This window comes from Struthio camelus, chromosome 4 (genome assembly GCF_040807025.1).
Source record: "Struthio camelus isolate bStrCam1 chromosome 4, bStrCam1.hap1, whole genome shotgun sequence".
Taxonomy (NCBI): Eukaryota; Metazoa; Chordata; class Aves; order Struthioniformes; family Struthionidae; genus Struthio; species Struthio camelus.
In genome coordinates this window covers 37,305,513-37,320,726 of record NC_090945.1, presented here as the reverse complement: position 1 = coordinate 37,320,726, position 15,214 = coordinate 37,305,513, and positions in this window count along the sequence as shown.

The following is a 15,214-nucleotide window of genomic DNA, read 5'->3' as shown; positions in this document are numbered from 1 at the left end:
AGAGCCCCGAGCGCCAAGTCCAGTGGGGCTGCAAAGGGCAGGCCAAAGGCAGTGCGGGCCTGCCCCAAGGTTGCTGCCAGGACTACTTTGTCTTTGAAGGCACCTGTGGGGCTGGTGGTGTGAAAATCAGGCCAGAGTGGACATGAGTGCTAGGCTTAGGCTTAGGGTTAGGGTTAGGGTTAGGGTTAGGAGAGAGAGAAAGGCTAGAGGCCCAGGTGGAGTGGGGCTGCAGAGGACTTGCCAAAGGCAATGCGGCAAAGCCCCAAGATTGCTCCCAAGACAGCTTTGTCTTGTAAGGCGCCTATGGAGGTGGTGGTGTAAAATTCAGGCCAGGGCAGAGATGAGGCCTGGGGCTAGGGTTAGGGTTAGGGTTAGGGTTCGTGTTAGGAGGAAGAGAGAGCCCCGAGCGCCAAGTCCAGTGGGGCTGCAAAGGGCAGGCCAAAGGCAGTGCGGGCCTGCCCCAAGGTTGCTGCCAGGACTACTTTGTCTTTGAAGGCACCTGTGGGGCTGGTGGTGTGAAAATCAGGCCAGAGTGGACATGAGTGCTAGGCTTAGGCTTAGGCTTAGGCTTAGGGTTAGGGTTAGGAGAGAGAGAAAGGCTAGAGGCCCAGGTGGAGTGGGGCTGCAGAGGACTTGCCAAAGGCAATGCGGCAAAGCCCCAAGATTGCTCCCAAGACAGCTTTGTCTTGTAAGGCGCCTATGGAGGTGGTGGTGTAAAATTCAGGCCAGGGCGGAGATGAGGCCTGGGGCTAGGGTTAGGGTTAGGGTTAGGGTTCAGGTTAGGAGGAAGAGAGAGCCCCGAGCGCCAAGTCCAGTGGGGCTGCAAAGGGCAGGCCAAAGGCAGTGCGGGCCTGCCCCAAGGTTGCTGCCAGGACTACTTTGTCTTTGAAGGCACCTGTGGGGCTGGTGGTGTGAAAATCAGGCCAGAGTGGACATGAGTGCTAGGCTTAGGCTTAGGGTTAGGGTTAGGGTTAGGAGAGAGAGAAAGGCTAGAGGCCCAGGTGGAGTGGGGCTGCAGAGGACTTGCCAAAGGCAATGCGGCAAAGCCCCAAGATTGCTCCCAAGACAGCTTTGTCTTGTAAGGCGCCTATGGAGGTGGTGGTGTAAAATTCAGGCCAGGGCAGAGATGAGGCCTGGGGCTAGGGTTAGGGTTAGGGTTAGGGTTAGGGTTCAGGTTAGGAGGAAGAGAGAGCCCCGAGCGCCAAGTCCAGTGGGGCTGCAAAGGGCAGGCCAAAGGCAGTGCGGGCCTGCCCCAAGGTTGCTGCCAGGACTACTTTGTCTTTGAAGGCACCTGTGGGGCTGGTGGTGTGAAAATCAGGCCAGAGTGGACATGAGTGCTAGGCTTAGGCTTAGGCTTAGGGTTAGGGTTAGGGTTAGGAGAGAGAGAAAGCCTAGAGGCCCAGGTGGAGTGGGGCTGCAGAGGACTTGCCAAAGGCAATGCGGCAAAGCCCCAAGATTGCTCCCAAGACAACTTTGTCTTGTAAGGCGCCTATGGAGGTGGTGGTGTAAAATTCAGGCCAGGGCGGAGATGAGGCCTGGGGCTAGGGTTAGGGTTAGGGTTCAGGTTAGGAGGAAGAGAGAGCCCCGAGCGCCAAGTCCAGTGGGGCTGCAAAGGGCAGGCCAAAGGCAGTGCGGGCCTGCCCCAAGGTTGCTGCCAGGACTACTTTGTCTTTGAAGGCACCTGTGGGGCTGGTGGTGTGAAAATCAGGCCAGAGCGGAGATGAGTGCTAGGCTTAGGCTTAGGCTTAGGGTTAGGGTTAGGGTTAGGAGAGAGAGAAAGGCTAGAGGCCCAGGTGGAGTGGGGCTGCAGAGGACTTGCCAAAGGCAATGCGGCAAAGCCCCAAGATTGCTCCCAAGACAGCTTTGTCTTGTAAGGCGCCTATGGAGGTGGTGGTGTAAAATTCAGGCCAGGGCAGAGATGAGGCCTGGGGCTAGGGTTAGGGTTAGGGTTAGGGTTCAGGTTAGGAGGAAGAGAGAGCCCCGAGCGCCAAGTCCAGTGGGGCTGCAAAGGGCAGGCCAAAGGCAGTGCGGGCCTGCCCCAAGGTTGCTGCCAGGACTACTTTGTCTTTGAAGGCACCTGTGGGGCTGGTGGTGTGAAAATCAGGCCAGAGCGGAGATGAGTGCTAGGCTTAGGCTTAGGCTTAGGCTTAGGGTTAGGGTTAGGAGAGAGAGAAAGGCTAGAGGCCCAGGTGGAGTGGGGCTGCAGAGGACTTGCCAAAGGCAATGCGGCAAAGCCCCAAGATTGCTCCCAAGACAGCTTTGTCTTGTAAGGCGCCTATGGAGGTGGTGGTGTAAAATTCAGGCCAGGGCAGAGATGAGGCCTGGGGCTAGGGTTAGGGTTAGGGTTAGGGTTCGGGTTAGGAGGAAGAGAGAGCCCCGAGCGCCAAGTCCAGTGGGGCTGCAAAGGGCAGGCCAAAGGCAGTGCGGGCCTGCCCCAAGGTTGCTGCCAGGACTACTTTGTCTTTGAAGGCACCTGTGGGGCTGGTGGTGTGAAAATCAGGCCAGAGTGGACATGAGTGCTAGGCTTAGGCTTAGGGTTAGGGTTAGGGTTAGGGTTAGGGTTAGGAGAGAGAGAAAGCCTAGAGGCCCAGGTGGAGTGGGGCTGCAGAGGACTTGCCAAAGGCAATGCGGCAAAGCCCCAAGATTGCTCCCAAGACAGCTTTGTCTTGTAAGGCGCCTATGGAGGTGGTGGTGTAAAATTCAGGCCAGGGCAGAGATGAGGCCTGGGGCTAGGGTTAGGGTTAGGGTTAGGGTTAGGGTTCAGGTTAGGAGGAAGAGAGAGCCCCGAGCGCCAAGTCCAGTGGGGCTGCAAAGGGCAGGCCAAAGGCAGTGCGGGCCTGCCCCAAGGTTGCTGCCAGGACTACTTTGTCTTTGAAGGCACCTGTGGGGCTGGTGGTGTGAAAATCAGGCCAGAGTGGACATGAGTGCTAGGCTTAGGCTTAGGCTTAGGGTTAGGGTTAGGGTTAGGAGAGAGAGAAAGGCTAGAGGCCCAGGTGGAGTGGGGCTGCAGAGGACTTGCCAAAGGCAATGTGGCAAAGCCCCAAGATTGCTCCCAAGACAGCTTTGTCTTGTAAGGCGCCTATGGAGGTGGTGGTGTAAAATTCAGGCCAGGGCAGAGATGAGGCCTGGGGCTAGGGTTAGGGTTAGGGTTAGGGTTCGTGTTAGGAGGAAGAGAGAGCCCCGAGCGCCAAGTCCAGTGGGGCTGCAAAGGGCAGGCCAAAGGCAGTGCGGGCCTGCCCCAAGGTTGCTGCCAGGACTACTTTGTCTTTGAAGGCACCTGTGGGGCTGGTGGTGTGAAAATCAGGCCAGAGCGGAGATGAGTGCTAGGCTTAGGCTTAGGGTTAGGGTTAGGGTTAGGGTTAGGGTTAGGAGAGAGAGAAAGGCTAGAGGCCCAGGTGGAGTGGGGCTGCAGAGGACTTGCCAAAGGCAATGCGGCAAAGCCCCAAGATTGCTCCCAAGACAGCTTTGTCTTGTAAGGCGCCTATGGAGGTGGTGGTGTAAAATTCAGGCCAGGGCAGAGATGAGGCCTGGGGCTAGGGTTAGGGTTAGGGTTAGGGTTCGGGTTAGGAGGAAGAGAGAGCCCCGAGCGCCAAGTCCAGTGGGGCTGCAAAGGGCAGGCCAAAGGCAGTGCGGGCCTGCCCCAAGGTTGCTGCCAGGACTACTTTGTCTTTGAAGGCACCTGTGGGGCTGGTGGTGTGAAAATCAGGCCAGAGCGGAGATGAGTGCTAGGCTTAGGCTTAGGGTTAGGCTTAGGGTTAGGGTTAGGAGAGAGAGAAAGGCTAGAGGCCCAGGTGGAGTGGGGCTGCAGAGGGCTTGCCAAAGGCAATGCGGCAAAGCCCCAAGATTGCTCCCAAGACAGCTTTGTCTTGTAAGGCGCCTATGGAGGTGGTGGTGTAAAATTCAGGCCAGGGCAGAGATGAGGCCTGGGGCTAGGGTTAGGGTTAGGGTTAGGGTTCGGGTTAGGAGGAAGAGAGAGCCCCGAGCGCCAAGTCCAGTGGGGCTGCAAAGGGCAGGCCAAAGGCAGTGCGGGCCTGCCCCAAGGTTGCTGCCAGGACTACTTTGTCTTTGAAGGCACCTGTGGGGCTGGTGGTGTGAAAATCAGGCCAGAGCGGAGATGAGTGCTAGGCTTAGGCTTAGGGTTAGGCTTAGGGTTAGGGTTAGGAGAGAGAGAAAGGCTAGAGGCCCAGGTGGAGTGGGGCTGCAGAGGGCTTGCCAAAGGCAATGCGGCAAAGCCCCAAGATTGCTCCCAAGACAGCTTTGTCTTGTAAGGCGCCTATGGAGGTGGTGGTGTAAAATTCAGGCCAGGGCAGAGATGAGGCCTGCGGCTAGGGTTAGGGTTAGGGTTAGGGTTCGGGTTAGGAGGAAGAGAGAGCCCCGAGCGCCAAGTCCAGTGGGGCTGCAAAGGGCAGGCCAAAGGCAGTGCGGGCCTGCCCCAAGGTTGCTGCCAGGACTACTTTGTCTTTGAAGGCACCTGTGGGGCTGGTGGTGTGAAAATCAGGCCAGAGTGGACATGAGTGCTAGGCTTAGGCTTAGGGTTAGGGTTAGGGTTAGGGTTAGGAGAGAGAGAAAGGCTAGAGGCCCAGGTGGAGTGGGGCTGCAGAGGACTTGCCAAAGGCAATGCGGCAAAGCCCCAAGATTGCTCCCAAGACAGCTTTGTCTTGTAAGGCGCCTATGGAGGTGGTGGTGTAAAATTCAGGCCAGGGCAGAGATGAGGCCTGGGGCTAGGGTTAGGGTTAGGGTTAGGGTTCGGGTTAGGAGGAAGAGAGAGCCCCGAGCGCCAAGTCCAGTGGGGCTGCAAAGGGCAGGCCAAAGGCAGTGCGGGCCTGCCCCAAGGTTGCTGCCAGGACTACTTTGTCTTTGAAGGCACCTGTGGGGCTGGTGGTGTGAAAATCAGGCCAGAGCAGGGATGAGTGCTAGGCTTAGGCTTAGGGTTAGGGTTAGGGTTAGGGTTAGGGTTAGGAGAGAGAGAAAGCGTAGAGGCCCAGGTGGAGTGGGGCTGCAGAGGACTTGCCAAAGGCAATGCGGCAAAGCCCCAAGATTGCTCCCAAGACAGCTTTGTCTTGTAAGGCGCCTATGGAGGTGGTGGTGTAAAATTCAGGCCAGGGCAGAGATGAGGCCTGGGGCTAGGGTTAGGGTTAGGGTTAGGGTTAGGGTTCAGGTTAGGAGGAAGAGAGAGCCCCGAGCGCCAAGTCCAGTGGGGCTGCAAAGGGCAGGCCAAAGGCAGTGCGGGCCTGCCCCAAGGTTGCTGCCAGGACTACTTTGTCTTTGAAGGCACCTGTGGGGCTGGTGGTGTGAAAATCAGGCCAGAGTGGACATGAGTGCTAGGCTTAGGCTTAGGGTTAGGGTTAGGGTTAGGGTTAGGGTTAGGAGAGAGAGAAAGGCTAGAGGCCCAGGTGGAGTGGGGCTGCAGAGGACTTGCCAAAGGCAATGTGGCAAAGCCCCAAGATTGCTCCCAAGACAGCTTTGTCTTGTAAGGCGCCTATGGAGGTGGTGGTGTAAAATTCAGGCCAGGGCAGAGATGAGGCCTGGGGCTAGGGTTAGGGTTAGGGTTAGGGTTCAGGTTAGGAGGAAGAGAGAGCCCCGAGCGCCAAGTCCAGTGGGGCTGCAAAGGGCAGGCCAAAGGCAGTGCGGGCCTGCCCCAAGGTTGCTGCCAGGACTACTTTGTCTTTGAAGGCACCTGTGGGGCTGGTGGTGTGAAAATCAGGCCAGAGCGGAGATGAGTGCTAGGCTTAGGCTTAGGCTTAGGGTTAGGGTTAGGGTTAGGAGAGAGAGAAAGGCTAGAGGCCCAGGTGGAGTGGGGCTGCAGAGGACTTGCCAAAGGCAATGCGGCAAAGCCCCAAGATTGCTCCCAAGACAGCTTTGTCTTGTAAGGCGCCTATGGAGGTGGTGGTGTAAAATTCAGGCCAGGGCAGAGATGAGGCCTGGGGCTAGGGTTAGGGTTAGGGTTAGGGTTCGGGTTAGGAGGAAGAGAGAGCCCCGAGCGCCAAGTCCAGTGGGGCTGCAAAGGGCAGGCCAAAGGCAGTGCGGGCCTGCCCCAAGGTTGCTGCCAGGACTACTTTGTCTTTGAAGGCACCTGTGGGGCTGGTGGTGTGAAAATCAGGCCAGAGCGGAGATGAGTGCTAGGCTTAGGCTTAGGGTTAGGCTTAGGGTTAGGGTTAGGAGAGAGAGAAAGGCTAGAGGCCCAGGTGGAGTGGGGCTGCAGAGGGCTTGCCAAAGGCAATGCGGCAAAGCCCCAAGATTGCTCCCAAGACAGCTTTGTCTTGTAAGGCGCCTATGGAGGTGGTGGTGTAAAATTCAGGCCAGGGCAGAGATGAGGCCTGGGGCTAGGGTTAGGGTTAGGGTTAGGGTTCAGGTTAGGAGGAAGAGAGAGCCCCGAGCGCCAAGTCCAGTGGGGCTGCAAAGGGCAGGCCAAAGGCAGTGCGGGCCTGCCCCAAGGTTGCTGCCAGGACTACTTTGTCTTTGAAGGCACCTGTGGGGCTGGTGGTGTGAAAATCAGGCCAGAGCAGGGATGAGTGCTAGGCTTAGGCTTAGGGTTAGGGTTAGGGTTAGGGTTAGGGTTAGGAGAGAGAGAAAGCGTAGAGGCCCAGGTGGAGTGGGGCTGCAGAGGACTTGCCAAAGGCAATGCGGCAAAGCCCCAAGATTGCTCCCAAGACAGCTTTGTCTTGTAAGGCGCCTATGGAGGTGGTGGTGTAAAATTCAGGCCAGGGCAGAGATGAGGCCTGGGGCTAGGGTTAGGGTTAGGGTTAGGGTTCGTGTTAGGAGGAAGAGAGAGCCCCGAGCGCCAAGTCCAGTGGGGCTGCAAAGGGCAGGCCAAAGGCAGTGCGGGCCTGCCCCAAGGTTGCTGCCAGGACTACTTTGTCTTTGAAGGCACCTGTGGGGCTGGTGGTGTGAAAATCAGGCCAGAGTGGAGATGAGTGCTAGGCTTAGGCTTAGGCTTAGGGTTAGGGTTAGGGTTAGGAGAGAGAGAAAGGCTAGAGGCCCAGGTGGAGTGGGGCTGCAGAGGACTTGCCAAAGGCAATGCGGCAAAGCCCCAAGATTGCTCCCAAGACAACTTTGTCTTGTAAGGCGCCTATGGAGGTGGTGGTGTAAAATTCAGGCCAGGGCGGAGATGAGGCCTGGGGCTAGGGTTAGGGTTAGGGTTAGGGTTCGGGTTAGGAGGAAGAGAGAGCCCCGAGCGCCAAGTCCAGTGGGGCTGCAAAGGGCAGGCCAAAGGCAGTGCGGGCCTGCCCCAAGGTTGCTGCCAGGACTACTTTGTCTTTGAAGGCACCTGTGGGGCTGGTGGTGTGAAAATCAGGCCAGAGCGGAGATGAGTGCTAGGCTTAGGCTTAGGCTTAGGGTTAGGGTTAGGGTTAGGAGAGAGAGAAAGGCTAGAGGCCCAGGTGGAGTGGGGCTGCAGAGGACTTGCCAAAGGCAATGCGGCAAAGCCCCAAGATTGCTCCCAAGACAGCTTTGTCTTGTAAGGCGCCTATGGAGGTGGTGGTGTAAAATTCAGGCCAGGGCAGAGATGAGGCCTGGGGCTAGGGTTAGGGTTAGGGTTAGGGTTAGGGTTAGGAGGAAGAGAGAGCCCCGAGCGCCAAGTCCAGTGGGGCTGCAAAGGGCAGGCCAAAGGCAGTGCGGGCCTGCCCCAAGGTTGCTGCCAGGACTACTTTGTCTTTGAAGGCACCTGTGGGGCTGGTGGTGTGAAAATCAGGCCAGAGTGGACATGAGTGCTAGGCTTAGGCTTAGGGTTAGGGTTAGGGTTAGGAGAGAGAGAAAGGCTAGAGGCCCAGGTGGAGTGGGGCTGCAGAGGACTTGCCAAAGGCAATGCGGCAAAGCCCCAAGATTGCTCCCAAGACAGCTTTGTCTTGTAAGGCGCCTATGGAGGTGGTGGTGTAAAATTCAGGCCAGGGCAGAGATGAGGCCTGGGGCTAGGGTTAGGGTTAGGGTTAGGGTTAGGGTTCAGGTTAGGAGGAAGAGAGAGCCCCGAGCGCCAAGTCCAGTGGGGCTGCAAAGGGCAGGCCAAAGGCAGTGCGGGCCTGCCCCAAGGTTGCTGCCAGGACTACTTTGTCTTTGAAGGCACCTGTGGGGCTGGTGGTGTGAAAATCAGGCCAGAGTGGACATGAGTGCTAGGCTTAGGCTTAGGCTTAGGGTTAGGGTTAGGGTTAGGAGAGAGAGAAAGCGTAGAGGCCCAGGTGGAGTGGGGCTGCAGAGGACTTGCCAAAGGCAATGCGGCAAAGCCCCAAGATTGCTCCCAAGACAGCTTTGTCTTGTAAGGCGCCTATGGAGGTGGTGGTGTAAAATTCAGGCCAGGGCAGAGATGAGGCCTGGGGCTAGGGTTAGGGTTAGGGTTAGGGTTCGTGTTAGGAGGAAGAGAGAGCCCCGAGCGCCAAGTCCAGTGGGGCTGCAAAGGGCAGGCCAAAGGCAGTGCGGGCCTGCCCCAAGGTTGCTGCCAGGACTACTTTGTCTTTGAAGGCACCTGTGGGGCTGGTGGTGTGAAAATCAGGCCAGAGTGGAGATGAGTGCTAGGCTTAGGCTTAGGCTTAGGGTTAGGGTTAGGGTTAGGAGAGAGAGAAAGGCTAGAGGCCCAGGTGGAGTGGGGCTGCAGAGGACTTGCCAAAGGCAATGCGGCAAAGCCCCAAGATTGCTCCCAAGACAACTTTGTCTTGTAAGGCGCCTATGGAGGTGGTGGTGTAAAATTCAGGCCAGGGCGGAGATGAGGCCTGGGGCTAGGGTTAGGGTTAGGGTTAGGGTTCGGGTTAGGAGGAAGAGAGAGCCCCGAGCGCCAAGTCCAGTGGGGCTGCAAAGGGCAGGCCAAAGGCAGTGCGGGCCTGCCCCAAGGTTGCTGCCAGGACTACTTTGTCTTTGAAGGCACCTGTGGGGCTGGTGGTGTGAAAATCAGGCCAGAGTGGACATGAGTGCTAGGCTTAGGCTTAGGGTTAGGGTTAGGGTTAGGGTTAGGAGAGAGAGAAAGGCTAGAGGCCCAGGTGGAGTGGGGCTGCAGAGGACTTGCCAAAGGCAATGCGGCAAAGCCCCAAGATTGCTCCCAAGACAGCTTTGTCTTGTAAGGCGCCTATGGAGGTGGTGGTGTAAAATTCAGGCCAGGGCAGAGATGAGGCCTGGGGCTAGGGTTAGGGTTAGGGTTAGGGTTCGGGTTAGGAGGAAGAGAGAGCCCCGAGCGCCAAGTCCAGTGGGGCTGCAAAGGGCAGGCCAAAGGCAGTGCGGGCCTGCCCCAAGGTTGCTGCCAGGACTACTTTGTCTTTGAAGGCACCTGTGGGGCTGGTGGTGTGAAAATCAGGCCAGAGTGGACATGAGTGCTAGGCTTAGGCTTAGGCTTAGGCTTAGGGTTAGGGTTAGGGTTAGGAGAGAGAGAAAGGCTAGAGGCCCAGGTGGAGTGGGGCTGCAGAGGGCTTGCCAAAGGCAATGCGGCAAAGCCCCAAGATTGCTCCCAAGACAGCTTTGTCTTGTAAGGCGCCTATGGAGGTGGTGGTGTAAAATTCAGGCCAGGGCAGAGATGAGGCCTGGGGCTAGGGTTAGGGTTAGGGTTAGGGTTAGGGTTCAGGTTAGGAGGAAGAGAGAGCCCCGAGCGCCAAGTCCAGTGGGGCTGCAAAGGGCAGGCCAAAGGCAGTGCGGGCCTGCCCCAAGGTTGCTGCCAGGACTACTTTGTCTTTGAAGGCACCTGTGGGGCTGGTGGTGTGAAAATCAGGCCAGAGTGGACATGAGTGCTAGGCTTAGGCTTAGGGTTAGGGTTAGGGTTAGGGTTAGGGTTAGGAGAGAGAGAAAGGCTAGAGGCCCAGGTGGAGTGGGGCTGCAGAGGACTTGCCAAAGGCAATGTGGCAAAGCCCCAAGATTGCTCCCAAGACAGCTTTGTCTTGTAAGGCGCCTATGGAGGTGGTGGTGTAAAATTCAGGCCAGGGCAGAGATGAGGCCTGGGGCTAGGGTTAGGGTTAGGGTTAGGGTTCAGGTTAGGAGGAAGAGAGAGCCCCGAGCGCCAAGTCCAGTGGGGCTGCAAAGGGCAGGCCAAAGGCAGTGCGGGCCTGCCCCAAGGTTGCTGCCAGGACTACTTTGTCTTTGAAGGCACCTGTGGGGCTGGTGGTGTGAAAATCAGGCCAGAGCGGAGATGAGTGCTAGGCTTAGGCTTAGGCTTAGGGTTAGGGTTAGGGTTAGGAGAGAGAGAAAGGCTAGAGGCCCAGGTGGAGTGGGGCTGCAGAGGACTTGCCAAAGGCAATGCGGCAAAGCCCCAAGATTGCTCCCAAGACAGCTTTGTCTTGTAAGGCGCCTATGGAGGTGGTGGTGTAAAATTCAGGCCAGGGCAGAGATGAGGCCTGGGGCTAGGGTTAGGGTTAGGGTTAGGGTTCGGGTTAGGAGGAAGAGAGAGCCCCGAGCGCCAAGTCCAGTGGGGCTGCAAAGGGCAGGCCAAAGGCAGTGCGGGCCTGCCCCAAGGTTGCTGCCAGGACTACTTTGTCTTTGAAGGCACCTGTGGGGCTGGTGGTGTGAAAATCAGGCCAGAGCGGAGATGAGTGCTAGGCTTAGGCTTAGGGTTAGGCTTAGGGTTAGGGTTAGGAGAGAGAGAAAGGCTAGAGGCCCAGGTGGAGTGGGGCTGCAGAGGGCTTGCCAAAGGCAATGCGGCAAAGCCCCAAGATTGCTCCCAAGACAGCTTTGTCTTGTAAGGCGCCTATGGAGGTGGTGGTGTAAAATTCAGGCCAGGGCAGAGATGAGGCCTGGGGCTAGGGTTAGGGTTAGGGTTAGGGTTCAGGTTAGGAGGAAGAGAGAGCCCCGAGCGCCAAGTCCAGTGGGGCTGCAAAGGGCAGGCCAAAGGCAGTGCGGGCCTGCCCCAAGGTTGCTGCCAGGACTACTTTGTCTTTGAAGGCACCTGTGGGGCTGGTGGTGTGAAAATCAGGCCAGAGCAGGGATGAGTGCTAGGCTTAGGCTTAGGGTTAGGGTTAGGGTTAGGGTTAGGGTTAGGAGAGAGAGAAAGCGTAGAGGCCCAGGTGGAGTGGGGCTGCAGAGGACTTGCCAAAGGCAATGCGGCAAAGCCCCAAGATTGCTCCCAAGACAGCTTTGTCTTGTAAGGCGCCTATGGAGGTGGTGGTGTAAAATTCAGGCCAGGGCAGAGATGAGGCCTGGGGCTAGGGTTAGGGTTAGGGTTAGGGTTCGGGTTAGGAGGAAGAGAGAGCCCCGAGCGCCAAGTCCAGTGGGGCTGCAAAGGGCAGGCCAAAGGCAGTGCGGGCCTGCCCCAAGGTTGCTGCCAGGACTACTTTGTCTTTGAAGGCACCTGTGGGGCTGGTGGTGTGAAAATCAGGCCAGAGTGGAGATGAGTGCTAGGCTTAGGCTTAGGCTTAGGGTTAGGGTTAGGGTTAGGAGAGAGAGAAAGCCTAGAGGCCCAGGTGGAGTGGGGCTGCAGAGGACTTGCCAAAGGCAATGCGGCAAAGCCCCAAGATTGCTCCCAAGACAACTTTGTCTTGTAAGGCGCCTATGGAGGTGGTGGTGTAAAATTCAGGCCAGGGCGGAGATGAGGCCTGGGGCTAGGGTTAGGGTTAGGGTTAGGGTTCGTGTTAGGAGGAAGAGAGAGCCCCGAGCGCCAAGTCCAGTGGGGCTGCAAAGGGCAGGCCAAAGGCAGTGCGGGCCTGCCCCAAGGTTGCTGCCAGGACTACTTTGTCTTTGAAGGCACCTGTGGGGCTGGTGGTGTGAAAATCAGGCCAGAGCGGAGATGAGTGCTAGGCTTAGGCTTAGGCTTAGGGTTAGGGTTAGGGTTAGGAGAGAGAGAAAGGCTAGAGGCCCAGGTGGAGTGGGGCTGCAGAGGACTTGCCAAAGGCAATGCGGCAAAGCCCCAAGATTGCTCCCAAGACAGCTTTGTCTTGTAAGGCGCCTATGGAGGTGGTGGTGTAAAATTCAGGCCAGGGCAGAGATGAGGCCTGGGGCTAGGGTTAGGGTTAGGGTTAGGGTTAGGGTTAGGAGGAAGAGAGAGCCCCGAGCGCCAAGTCCAGTGGGGCTGCAAAGGGCAGGCCAAAGGCAGTGCGGGCCTGCCCCAAGGTTGCTGCCAGGACTACTTTGTCTTTGAAGGCACCTGTGGGGCTGGTGGTGTGAAAATCAGGCCAGAGTGGACATGAGTGCTAGGCTTAGGCTTAGGCTTAGGCTTAGGGTTAGGAGAGAGAGAAAGGCTAGAGGCCCAGGTGGAGTGGGGCTGCAGAGGACTTGCCAAAGGCAATGCGGCAAAGCCCCAAGATTGCTCCCAAGACAGCTTTGTCTTGTAAGGCGCCTATGGAGGTGGTGGTGTAAAATTCAGGCCAGGGCAGAGATGAGGCCTGGGGCTAGGGTTAGGGTTAGGGTTAGGGTTAGGGTTCAGGTTAGGAGGAAGAGAGAGCCCCGAGCGCCAAGTCCAGTGGGGCTGCAAAGGGCAGGCCAAAGGCAGTGCGGGCCTGCCCCAAGGTTGCTGCCAGGACTACTTTGTCTTTGAAGGCACCTGTGGGGCTGGTGGTGTGAAAATCAGGCCAGAGTGGACATGAGTGCTAGGCTTAGGCTTAGGCTTAGGGTTAGGGTTAGGGTTAGGAGAGAGAGAAAGCGTAGAGGCCCAGGTGGAGTGGGGCTGCAGAGGACTTGCCAAAGGCAATGCGGCAAAGCCCCAAGATTGCTCCCAAGACAGCTTTGTCTTGTAAGGCGCCTATGGAGGTGGTGGTGTAAAATTCAGGCCAGGGCAGAGATGAGGCCTGGGGCTAGGGTTAGGGTTAGGGTTAGGGTTCGTGTTAGGAGGAAGAGAGAGCCCCGAGCGCCAAGTCCAGTGGGGCTGCAAAGGGCAGGCCAAAGGCAGTGCGGGCCTGCCCCAAGGTTGCTGCCAGGACTACTTTGTCTTTGAAGGCACCTGTGGGGCTGGTGGTGTGAAAATCAGGCCAGAGTGGAGATGAGTGCTAGGCTTAGGCTTAGGCTTAGGGTTAGGGTTAGGGTTAGGAGAGAGAGAAAGGCTAGAGGCCCAGGTGGAGTGGGGCTGCAGAGGACTTGCCAAAGGCAATGCGGCAAAGCCCCAAGATTGCTCCCAAGACAGCTTTGTCTTGTAAGGCGCCTATGGAGGTGGTGGTGTAAAATTCAGGCCAGGGCGGAGATGAGGCCTGGGGCTAGGGTTAGGGTTAGGGTTAGGGTTCGGGTTAGGAGGAAGAGAGAGCCCCGAGCGCCAAGTCCAGTGGGGCTGCAAAGGGCAGGCCAAAGGCAGTGCGGGCCTGCCCCAAGGTTGCTGCCAGGACTACTTTGTCTTTGAAGGCACCTGTGGGGCTGGTGGTGTGAAAATCAGGCCAGAGTGGACATGAGTGCTAGGCTTAGGCTTAGGGTTAGGGTTAGGGTTAGGGTTAGGAGAGAGAGAAAGCCTAGAGGCCCAGGTGGAGTGGGGCTGCAGAGGACTTGCCAAAGGCAATGCGGCAAAGCCCCAAGATTGCTCCCAAGACAGCTTTGTCTTGTAAGGCGCCTATGGAGGTGGTGGTGTAAAATTCAGGCCAGGGCAGAGATGAGGCCTGGGGCTAGGGTTAGGGTTAGGGTTAGGGTTCAGGTTAGGAGGAAGAGAGAGCCCCGAGCGCCAAGTCCAGTGGGGCTGCAAAGGGCAGGCCAAAGGCAGTGCGGGCCTGCCCCAAGGTTGCTGCCAGGACTACTTTGTCTTTGAAGGCACCTGTGGGGCTGGTGGTGTGAAAATCAGGCCAGAGTGGACATGAGTGCTAGGCTTAGGCTTAGGGTTAGGGTTAGGGTTAGGGTTAGGAGAGAGAGAAAGGCTAGAGGCCCAGGTGGAGTGGGGCTGCAGAGGACTTGCCAAAGGCAATGCGGCAAAGCCCCAAGATTGCTCCCAAGACAACTTTGTCTTGTAAGGCGCCTATGGAGGTGGTGGTGTAAAATTCAGGCCAGGGCGGAGATGAGGCCTGGGGCTAGGGTTAGGGTTAGGGTTAGGGTTCAGGTTAGGAGGAAGAGAGAGCCCCGAGCGCCAAGTCCAGTGGGGCTGCAAAGGGCAGGCCAAAGGCAGTGCGGGCCTGCCCCAAGGTTGCTGCCAGGACTACTTTGTCTTTGAAGGCACCTGTGGGGCTGGTGGTGTGAAAATCAGGCCAGAGTGGACATGAGTGCTAGGCTTAGGCTTAGGCTTAGGGTTAGGGTTAGGAGAGAGAGAAAGGCTAGAGGCCCAGGTGGAGTGGGGCTGCAGAGGACTTGCCAAAGGCAATGCGGCAAAGCCCCAAGATTGCTCCCAAGACAGCTTTGTCTTGTAAGGCGCCTATGGAGGTGGTGGTGTAAAATTCAGGCCAGGGCAGAGATGAGGCCTGGGGCTAGGGTTAGGGTTAGGGTTAGGGTTCGTGTTAGGAGGAAGAGAGAGCCCCGAGCGCCAAGTCCAGTGGGGCTGCAAAGGGCAGGCCAAAGGCAGTGCGGGCCTGCCCCAAGGTTGCTGCCAGGACTACTTTGTCTTTGAAGGCACCTGTGGGGCTGGTGGTGTGAAAATCAGGCCAGAGCGGAGATGAGTGCTAGGCTTAGGCTTAGGCTTAGGGTTAGGGTTAGGGTTAGGAGAGAGAGAAAGGCTAGAGGCCCAGGTGGAGTGGGGCTGCAGAGGACTTGCCAAAGGCAATGCGGCAAAGCCCCAAGATTGCTCCCAAGACAGCTTTGTCTTGTAAGGCGCCTATGGAGGTGGTGGTGTAAAATTCAGGCCAGGGCGGAGATGAGGCCTGGGGCTAGGGTTAGGGTTAGGGTTAGGGTTCGGGTTAGGAGGAAGAGAGAGCCCCGAGCGCCAAGTCCAGTGGGGCTGCAAAGGGCAGGCCAAAGGCAGTGCGGGCCTGCCCCAAGGTTGCTGCCAGGACTACTTTGTCTTTGAAGGCACCTGTGGGGCTGGTGGTGTGAAAATCAGGCCAGAGCAGGGATGAGTGCTAGGCTTAGGCTTAGGGTTAGGGTTAGGGTTAGGGTTAGGGTTAGGAGAGAGAGAAAGCGTAGAGGCCCAGGTGGAGTGGGGCTGCAGAGGACTTGCCAAAGGCAATGCGGCAAAGCCCCAAGATTGCTCCCAAGACAGCTTTGTCTTGTAAGGCGCCTATGGAGGTGGTGGTGTAAAATTCAGGCCAGGGCAGAGATGAGGCCTGGGGCTAGGGTTAGGGTTAGGGTTAGGGTTAGGGTTCAGGTTAGGAGGAAGAGAGAGCCCCGAGCGCCAAGTCCAGTGGGGCTGCAAAGGGCAGGCCAAAGGCAGTGCGGGCCTGCCCCAAGGTTGCTGCCAGGACTACTTTGTCTTTGAAGG